The sequence below is a fragment of the Canis lupus genome, chromosome 1, assembly GCF_003254725.2.
Source record: "Canis lupus dingo isolate Sandy chromosome 1, ASM325472v2, whole genome shotgun sequence".
Lineage (NCBI taxonomy): Eukaryota > Metazoa > Chordata > Mammalia > Carnivora > Canidae > Canis > Canis lupus.
Genome location: NC_064243.1, coordinates 60,932,744 through 60,942,109, shown reverse-complemented (window position 1 = coordinate 60,942,109; position 9,366 = coordinate 60,932,744).

The following is a 9,366-nucleotide window of genomic DNA, read 5'->3' as shown; positions in this document are numbered from 1 at the left end:
TGGTGATCATTGGATATATTTGTTCACAGACTGACCCTATTAGTGCCCTACTGTGACCATGTCCACATTTCTGTGGCATGCATGTCTCTTTAGGATGACCATGAATTTTAACTGATAGTCTGTACTTCTAGGGTCTACATCCATCACTCTATTATGCCCCAAAAGCAGCAATGAAGAAATATGATATAACTTTCTCAGAAAGCATCCAAGATTTAACAGTAGGGTTTGTATTTATCAGTTTTGTCAAATGTATATGTGTTAAGTAATAAATTACAATATATAATACATAATTTATCATCTCTCTTTGCAAATAGATTCCATCCTTTTGTACTGTACATGGGCAGACACTACATGCTCCTAGAAGCCCTTAGTCAAATTTTCCCCTTATAAATCTGAAACAACCTGACACAGTATTTTTTCTCTCACTTAAGAAAAACATGTAGAAAAAAGTGACTTACTTTTTTTTTTCTTAAGTAAGTCACACCAGGATTTATGTGTGCATTAGTCGGTAGTGGTAACAATGACAGCTCTAGCCAGAAAGCTAGGGAAGTACATGGTTTAGGGTATAACATAAGCAAAATACAGTACAAAGTATATTATTTCTATTATTGAGAATAAGACTGTTTTAAAATTCATAGTGTGAAAATTGATTTCTTTATATATCTTTATTATTAATTATGAAATGTATTTATATTCCATTTTTTCCTATCTGGGTGATTACCAGAAATATAATGTTTTACAGTTTATAGATTAAATATGAGCCTTGATTAAAGAGATACTATAATACAGAGGTTAAGAAGGCAAGTTCTGGAACCAGACTGGTTTTGAACCCAGCTCCACTACCCACCAGCTGGTGTTGTGTGACTTTGAGCATGTTATTTATCTTTTTCCTGCCTTAGTTTCTTCTTTGGAAAAATAGGGGAAAAGCTAGTTCTATATCATAGAGCTGTAGTGAGTATATCAAATCAACTAATGCATGTCAGGTGCTTAGAACAAAACCTGGCACAGAGTAAGCATTTAATAAATGTTAGTTATGCATTATTGTGGCTTTATCATACCACAATCTGTTTTGTTTATGTGATTTTAAATATTTACTCATAAACTATCCGGTACTTGTAACCAAATAGGAACTACAGAATATATCTCAGCTTCCTAATCATCTGGTTTAATATGTTACAGTTCATTGCAAAACTTGGGAGAAATGAAAAAATGAGACTAATTTTCTTCGAAATCACAGATTAAATATCCACCACTAGTGGAGCAATAATGCATAATCTATATCATAATTCATTTAAAGCTGGACCTGATTGTTCTCACTCTGAAACTAACCTAAACATGGTATATAATTAGATAACAAACACACAGATAAAAAACATAATACAGCATCCCGAAGAACTCAGAAAGTTACTTAATTGTCTTCCCCCAAAACACCAAAGTTTCAGCAATAATGATACATAACAGAATTTTTTTTGAAGATTTTATTTATTTATTCATGAGACACACACACACACACACACAGAGGCAGAGACACAGGCAGAGGGAGAAGCAGGCTCCTTGCAGGGAGCCTGATGTGGGACCCCAGGATCATGCCCTGAGCCAAAGGCAGATGCTAAACCCCTGAGCCAAACAAAGGAAAACTGCATACATTCCCATCCTCCCTCATTCTGTCCTATAACTGTGGTTGCCTCCTGGCAGTCTCTCCTTTGCTGTCCTGCCTGCTGACCCCTTGTGATATAGTCAATAAACATCTATCTCTTTTGTTCTGCTTTGGGTGAATTCTTTAACTGCCCATGCTACCAGCCCGCCCCCACCCAATCGGGATGCTCCACATTTGGTGCCCCCCCCCCCATCAGATCAGAGTCCCACAGAACCTATCAGGTTCTTTTCGCTTTCTGACATAATATGTAGCTGTGATTATTTAGAGAGTTATGACCACTGCTTAATTTTTGTCCTCAAATTTCATGCACATTTTCTTCTGGCCAGTTCTAACTGAGAACCATACAGGGAAGGGGAAATGTAACTCCCAACTTAGCCAAGCTGGCAATAGAGCAACATAGCATAAGGGCAGTGAATTTAATTATAGGATCTGTCTGAGAAGCTTGATCTCTCTTTTGGGGCTGGTCCAGTTCATAGAGAAGACTATCCATTTTTGGCAAAAAGGGTGATTTCCTAGGTGTCTGTATCTGGTTGCTAGGGGAGGAGGAAGCTAAAGGAATGACCTTAGTCTTGAGTATGCAAGTATTTATGTAACATATTTGTTTTGAGTATGTTTTCCTGCCTCAATATTGGTTTCCAAGTCTAGAGTCCTTTGTTTATTTCTTCAGAGAATATACTCCCATGTTATAGCTGGGACCATCTCCATTTTTGGTGTTATCTGTATTTGCTGATTTGTGAACTTTGGGGCGATTCTGTAACTTAAACCAGGTTATCCTCTCGGCTCTTTGCTTCCTCTCCTGCTAGTTTAAGATTAATTTTCTCAGGTCTGCTGACTCATTTCCTGCTTAACTATTTGCTTTCTAGGTTATAAAATTATAGAGCTGTTATTTTTCATCTATTTTCCTTTTTGCAAATTTATACTTTTAAAAATTCTTTATCATTTTAGTACAGTTTTAAAAGGAACAGAAATAGGGATCCCTGGGTGTCCTAGCGGTTTGGCGCCTGCCTTTGGCCCAGGGCACGATCCTGGAGACCCGGAATCGAATCCCACGTCGGGCTCCCGGTGCATGGAGCCTGCTTCTCCCTCTGCCTGTGTCTCTGCCTCTCTCTCTCTCTCTGTGACTATCATAAATAAATTAAAAAAAAAAAAGAGTCTCTTATAAAAAAAAATAAATAAAAGGAACAGAAATAGAATCATGTCTTTAGTTTGTAATCTTTGACTAGGAGTTCACACAAATTTATTTTATCTATTTGTAAGTAAAAGTGATTGTATTAATAAAAAAATTCATATGTTCCATGGTGGGAGTATTCAGATACAAAGTGAAAGTAGCTTGAGCACATATTCTCAAATTTTTTCTTACTACCTACTCTGCCTGTGAAATAGTAAAACAACCAGATCTGTGAATTGACTTAGTCAACAAGATCTATCTGAGACCACTGTCTGTACCAGAATCTCATTTATCTCTCTATTAAACAACATGTATATTTTAAGCAACTATAATATTTCAGGCACCGTTTTAGGTGATGAGGATATAGCAATATATATGCTCAATATCCAATATCCAATATCCAATATCCTCAATATCCAATGAGGATATAGGAAAAACAGGAAAATTCTTACTCTTCTTTGGTTTATATTCTAGTGAGTAGAGATAGATAATAAGAAAAGTAAGTGATTCCTACAAGAAAAACAAAGCAGGTTAAGAGGACAGACGAGTGGGTTTTTGCTATTTTACATAGAGTGAACAGGGATGACCCCTCTGGGAGATCACATTTGATCAGAAAGCTGAAGAAAGTAAGAGAAGTGGGGAAAGAGAATTCCAGGCAGATGCATCAGGGGTGTAGAACACAAAGATGTTAGATTGGTCTAAATTCTCGCAGATAAATTACATTGGTGAGGTTGTGATTGTTGGTAGGTTTGAGGGGGTTGGTTTCTTAATAGGATCACTTGTTGGTTCCTTCTTCAGTCACCTCTATGCCCTCATAGGTGCACGACTGCCCAGAGCATGAGAGTTTAGGTGAAGAATTCATCCTCCTTGGTGTCAGGCAAGAGCTGAGTGAGGAAGCTATAGCAAAAGAGATGGCCCATGTTTCTTCAGGGCTTGGTGTGAAATCCAATATTTCAAGCAAATTTTTGAGTTCTTTTGAGGAGCACTATGTTTCCAATGGCCTATGGACCTAGAAGGAAACAAGCTGAACCCAGCAATCCTGGAACCAAACCACTGGGCCAATTTGTTCACTGTCCCATGGTTGAAAGAGACCAGAGGGCAACGGTGCCATTTCTTCTGCCTCAAAAGAGAGGAAATATTAAAACAAACAAACACAAAATCTGGCTTATCAGAAAAGATGAAGAAACCAACAAACTTCTCTACTTTTATCAATTACTTGTGTTTTCCTATTTGAAGGAGCCTAACAGAGGGCCAAATAGCCCGGGAAGATCAAACGTGAGCAAAGGGGAAGTGCTAATCATGAAAGTAGATTCAGTCACCACAGAAGTGAAGACCAAGCTAAAACTTGATGGCTCTCATTGGATTAAAAGTAATGCAAATGGCACAATTAACCTTTATTTTTAAAAAAATTTAACATATTTTTCCAATTTTCCATAGTTTCCAAGTTAACATATAGATTATTATTAAGTTTCAGAGGTAGAATTCAGTGACTCATCAGTCAGTCTTCTATAACAGTGCTCATTCCATCACATGCCCATCCCCCAGTTACCCTGTCCCCTCACCTCCCTCCCTGCCAGCAACCTTCAGTTTCTTTCCTATGATTAAGATACTCTTACGGTTTAAGAAACAAAACAGAGAATCATAGGGAAAGGGAGGGAAAAATAAAACAAGACAAAATCAGAGAGGGAGACAAACCAGAATTAACCTTTAAAAAGAAAGCAAAGGCTTCCAGGTACAAAATGATAGCACATACACAAAAAACTTTCTAGAATTATGAATCTTGATTTTTAAAAAAGTCTCACTAGGCTAACTGAAAAAAAAAAAGCATGCTTTCTGCTGATAAATAAATTAGTAGTTTGGGAGATTAAATAAAACAATATTAAAAAACAAAATCACAACACACAAAAAATCCGTAACAGGAAAAAAACAAAATCAAAACCACGGAGATAGAAATCATGAGGGAAAGAGAAAAAGGCTTGTAGGATAGTTTCTGGAGTCAGAACATAATAAAATTGGAGTTCCAGGAAAAGAAAAAAGAATAAATGCAGAAGTAATAAACAGACAGAGTTTCTTTGCTGATGAAAGACTATATAGTAGGCTCACTGTGTCTCAGAATTCATTAAAAAGAGCATGGCATGATGATATTTCTGCATTACAAGGATAAAGGAAGCCCTTTCCAGAAAGAAAAAAACAAATTAACAATAAATTAACAATTAGTATCAGACTTCTCATCTGTAATATTAGAAAGTAGCATATAGCACAATAATGACAACAATCTATTGAGAAGGGAAAAAAAATACCATTAAGGAAGTCATTCTCCAGTTTAGCCATTCACCTGCGGGAGCAAATGAAGGGCGTTTTGAGCTGGTAAGAATTCAGAAAGCATAACAGTTATACAATCCTGTCTAACAAAAATACTTTAGGAAGTACTCTAGCAAGTAAAAATTAAATTACAAGAGAGCTTTCAAAGTAGGGGAAGAGAAAGAAAAAAATAAGTCGAGAGTGATGAATCTTATATAGAGTTACAAATCTTAAGGAATTAGTAATATTGCTTAGGAATTTGTAATAGAATCATGAAGTAAGAACTTTTGAAACAGAAGAGACAGATTGCAAAAGAAACTCCAGTTATAGCCAGCAACTCAGAAGGTTAAATTACAGAAGAACAAAGTTGTGAATGGAGTAGGGAAACTGGAGGAGTAAAATGTGCTAAAGGTTTTATTAGGAGCAATGGCTAAACGGAGTGAATATAAAATAATTTTTAGATTTTCATCTTGTTATGGAGGACATTGCCAAGTAAGGTGAAAGAGATAATTTATTTTAATATGGTAATAGAGGTATTTGGTTTAATTATGTTTTTTAGGAGCAGCAAGGTTAAAAGCAGTAGAATTGGTAAGTATCGCAGACTTTATTTGTTAAGAAAGAAGAAAAAAAGGAATGAAACGCTAACTGCTCATGTCAGTTAAAGGAAAGGAAAGGAAATCAGGGGAAAAATAGTTAAATAGCGAACATAAAATAAGGCAAAGAAATATAAAAAATGACCTGCTTATGTAAACTACTGACTTTCACAATCAAAAGACAGGGAATTGCCAGATTGAGTGGAAAAATATATATATATATATTAAAGCAGATAAAGCTGCCAATGCTTGCAAAATAAATTCAACTAGACACACACAGTGAGATGTGTACTTTTTTCCCTAATAAACTTCATTTTTTAAGGAGACTGTTAGATTTACAGAAAAATTGCAAAGTTAGTACAGAGAATTACAATACTTTTTCACCCAGTTTCCCCTATTATCAACATCTTAAATCAGTATGGTATACTTATTACAGTTAATGAACAAATATTGATACATTACTATCAACTAAACTCTATAAAATGAACAAATTCTTCATTTAGATTTTCTTAGTATTTACCAAATGTCCTTTAACTATTCCAGGGTCTCATTAAGAATATCACTTTATATTTTGCTGTGAATGTCTTGAAGAGTATTGGTTAGGTATTTTGTAGGAGCCTCTCAGTTGTGTTTTTTTGATATTTTTCTCACCTTTTAGAATGGCAATATGGGTTTTAAGAGGAAAGCTACAGAGGGAAAGTGTTGTTTTCATTGCCTCATATCAAGGGAACATACTGTCAACATGACTTAAACTATTGATGTTAAACTTGATTGCCTGGCTGAGGTATTTTTTTGTCAAGCTTCTCATAAAGTTAGTCTTTTTTTTCTTTCTTTCCACAGTGTAATTTGTGAAAGGAAGTCACTATGCACAGCCTACACTTACGGAGGGGGACTTATATGCCATCTCCTTAAAGGGAGAGTATCAACATAGATTATTTGTAATTCTTCTGTATGAGAGATTTGTCTCTTCTCCCCCATTTATTTATTCAGTCATTAGTTTATATTAGTATGGACTCATGGGCATTTACTTCATACTGGGTTTTAATTTAATGCTACTCTTTTTTGTTTGAAATGTGTCAGTTTTGCTCATTGGGAGATCTTTCAGTTGGCTTCCATGTTTCCTTGACATATCCCTATCACTGTGAATTGTTTTGAGTACTTCCTTACTTTCTGACACTACAAGATGATCCAGTTCATGTTGTTTATTGCCTGTCCTAGAATCAGCTATTTATCCAAGGATTCCTTCTTCTTCTTTTTTTTTTTTTCTTTTTCTTTTTTTACTGGAAAATGATCTTCTTAGAAACCAGATCTATGTGCTCTTTGCTTTGGAAGTGTCATTGCTTCTAGGCCCTCTCAGCTGATAGAACAAGGAAACATATGTATATACTAACCTGTGTACATACACATATCTATAAATATTTCCATATGTAACCATCTAGATCTATATGAAACTAAACATGAATTCATACTGATGTCTCCAACTTTAACCCTCTACCACATGGATCCTTCTAGCTTCCGCTACTTGTTTGTATGTAAACCTCGCTTTAACAGTAAGACACCTGGCTTCTACCATCAGCCATTTTATTTTTTTCAAGTCCAACATACATGGATAGCAGTATTAGAATTATACTTCTGCATAGAAAAAAAAATCAACTAGAGTATTGTGCTTATGTACAGTTTCTTTTGCCTCTAGTCTGATACACTGCAGATAGTTCTGGAGTTATTAGGTCAACACATTTTCACCTCATCCTCTACACTTGTTTTTTAATTTGTTAACTTTTTAAAATTTGTTTATTATATTACTTTATATCTACATTTGCATGGGGTCAACATTTGAAAAATTTCACTTAGAAGTTGGGTGGTTTCTGTACAGTTCTGGGGCTTGTCAAAAATAGAGATACTTCTCATTTTGGGGTTGGTCTGCTTGTTTAGACTGTTATATCAAAGAGAAAAATAATAAGTCTTCAAAATACAGGCCTCAGGCAAAAAGTTTCATTGTTCCTCTTTTCTGTCTCAGACATAGTGACAAGCAGTATCCAGATATTACCAGCACTGTTCCTGCCCTCTGCTTGAAGGTGGGATTATTTATCTTCCATAGTTTGGAGTTCCAGAGATAGGAGTGAATGACAAAAGGCTTTCTCACACCAATTGCAGAGTCTCTACCAGCAGGTTTAGGTTAATGTCAGAAAGGGTAAAGGTGTTCCAACCTCTTTAATTACCTTCCCCCGAGAAGAAAGCATGGGCCCATGGTGAGACCTTCTCATAATCCTCATCCCTCATTTGGGGGCACTGAAGCTAAGCTTCTCCTTATCCTTCATAGAATCAGAAAAAACTGAACTGATGCCTAAAGAAAGTTGCTTTGAGCTGAAGCATATAGCAATAAACTTCCCCAGCAGAGTTAGTGCCTTATTTTCTAGGAAGGAGCTGTGGATCTTGACTATCCTTTGAGTAAGAACAACAGACAAAAATCATAGTCCATTAATGTCACCTGTATCTTATATGGAGGGAAAAAATCATTACATGGTGATGGCAGATATTTTGAGTTCCCCAAATGAGATTTTTCTGAAGGTCTCTCATAAGGCATTCATCTCTCCACACTAAAAAGTTCATTTCCTGAAAAACGCTACAAATTATTATCAGAATCACAAACAGGTTTGTAGACGAACTCATCCACATGTTGAAAAGTTCCTGGATTTTAAATTCCACATTTAGGGAGTCCCGTAGAACTGCACAATAGGGTAGTTTGGAAATCAGCCTAGCCTATCTAGGTAATTCTGGGAATACTGTGTTAGAATGGTTACTAATGCTCACATCATTCTCAAAATAGTCCTGTAAGTACCATATTTTGCAATGACTTAGACTCTTCCATGGGAAAGTCATTTTCTAGGCAATTCCCCCATGGAAGTGGTAATTTTATTTCAACACCTACAGAGATAATCTTGGTAAAGCCTCAGTATAGGTCATCCCCAGGAGAATTATTTTTCCAGATAATGAATGAAAGATTAGTCCATGTGTGACCCATCAGGGTTGTTACCATGGTGATCATTGGATATATTTGTTCACAGACTGACCCTATTAGTGCCCTACTGTGACCATGTCCACATTTCTGTGGCATGCATGTCTCTTTAGGATGACCATGAATTTTAACTGATAGTCTGTACTTCTAGGGTCTACATCCATCACTCTATTATGCCCCAAAAGCAGCAATGAAGAAATATGATATAACTTTCTCAGAAAGCATCCAAGATTTAACAGTAGGGTTTGTATTTATCAGTTTTGTCAAATGTATATGTGTTAAGTAATAAATTACAATATATAATACATAATTTATCATCTCTCTTTGCAAATAGATTCCATCCTTTTGTACTGTACATGGGCAGACACTACATGCTCCTAGAAGCCCTTAGTCAAATTTTCCCCTTATAAATCTGAAACAACCTGACACAGTATTTTTTCTCTCACTTAAGAAAAACATGTAGAAAAAAGTGACTTACTTTTTTTTTCTTAAGTAAGTCACACCAGGATTTATGTGTGCATTAGTCGGTAGTGGTAACAATGACAGCTCTAGCCAGAAAGCTAGGGAAGTACATGGTTTAGGGTATAACATAAGCAAAATACAGTACAAAGTATATTATTTCTATTATTGA